We start from the raw sequence: 1572 nt of genomic DNA on the forward strand, positions 1-1572 counted from the left end.
ATATATATATATTATAAACATTGTATGTACATATTCGAAGTGTCTGTTAAGGATATGGCGAATCAATTAATCATCATTTAAATAAACATACAATTTTGAAATAACTATCGCGACAATAGTAACTGAGAGTTTTATTTATTAAAAGTAGGGAACTATACACTATAATGTATTTTACACATTCGAGTATATTTCTATTAATATCACGTGATTTTCTGCGAAGTGAATACTCGACTCACTCAAACCTCACATATGTGCTAACTCTTCGCCATAATCCTATCGGATGCTTTGATCCTACACGTATGTCTCGACAATCACGATGCGGCTTACCGATCGTGGTCCGTTTATTATTGAGAATTGAATTGTTAATTGAAATTGGAAATGAACTAGCTCACGCCTAATAATAGGGCCTATAAGTGTATACAAATAAATAAAATATTAAGAAACAATTTTCACAGTGTTCATGTTGAAACACAGTTTCAGCAACGATTAATTAAAAATTTAATTTAAAATTTTTTAAAGAACAAAATTTATCTAAAACTGTTTAATTTACATTGCAATTTTATTTTTAGATATTCAGATAACAGAATGAATCAGTAGACTATATATTATAAAATCAAAATAATTAAAATATTAGAGAAAAAATGAATTATTTTTAATGATCTTTTTATTAATTACGATGATTTAATAAATGTCTTGTCTTGTTTTTATGTCTTCATTCCCTAATCAAACCATAGCAGAGTTCATCTTTTTTTCTCTTCTTCAGATAAATGTTTATTTTATTTTAAAAGCAAAGAAAGAGAAACATGAAAAAAGAAAATATCTAACTTAATTGATAAATAAAAAATACATATACTAGGAAATTTTTAACAAACATTTCCACCAGAAGATGGCAGCAGTACACTCAATCGTCTTGTTAAACAGATATTCTGACGCAGCGCAAAGCGCAGGTTCAACTGCCAATCGCCTCTATTTCTGTACACGTCGAGCGCGTGTGCCAGAGAGTCTGTTCAGTGCGGCTTAGACTTCAGCCGGACGAGTCTAGGTTATATCTCATTCTTGGCGAGCAACACAGTAAGTACACGAATTACTGACTGAAATCGACAGAATCCACTGTACTTATCTCGACTAGCATGTCGTTAGTACCTGGTCGATTGTTCGATAGTGGTTCATCGAAACCGGAGTATAATCTCATTGAGAACTCCGAATGTTTTCCAAATCATCTGTCGTAAATCATGTGTCGTAATATGTGGAAAAGTGTGACGTTGATGACTTTGCAATGAGAAAAAAGAAAATTGTTCGACGCGGCTTTTTATTTTATGAATACTTCACTGACATCGCGTCAGTAAAGGATGTGTGATAAAATCTATTCTGTTTTTGACTTGCTTATATAATATATTTTTGTCATAATATTTTTAATTAGTAATTGTAAAAAATAACGATTCAGGAAAAATAAGAAAATAATTCAATTAGAATATATTCAATATTTCATTAAATCATTAAATGCTATCTAGATATTAAGATAGTTTAGGAATTCTGAAGAGGAATTAATATTTTATTATCTTATATAAATAA

General features: G+C 29.9%; 1 protein-coding gene across 3 annotated transcripts in view; it reads left to right on the forward strand.

The window, feature by feature from the left end:
* The first annotated feature begins 956 nt into the window (after positions 1–956).
* Positions 957–1572, forward strand: part of LOC108686068 (pyruvate carboxylase, mitochondrial) — a 21901-nt gene continuing 21285 nt past the window's right edge. For all 3 annotated transcript variants that reach the window (XM_018191144.1, XM_018191147.1, XM_018191145.1), the window contains exon 1: positions 957–1071. The gene's annotated coding sequence lies outside the window, so the exon portion shown is untranslated. The remainder of the gene's footprint in view (positions 1072–1572) is intronic.

Source organism: Atta colombica, unplaced genomic scaffold (genome assembly GCF_001594045.1).
Source record: "Atta colombica isolate Treedump-2 unplaced genomic scaffold, Acol1.0 scaffold163, whole genome shotgun sequence".
Lineage (NCBI taxonomy): Eukaryota > Metazoa > Arthropoda > Insecta > Hymenoptera > Formicidae > Atta > Atta colombica.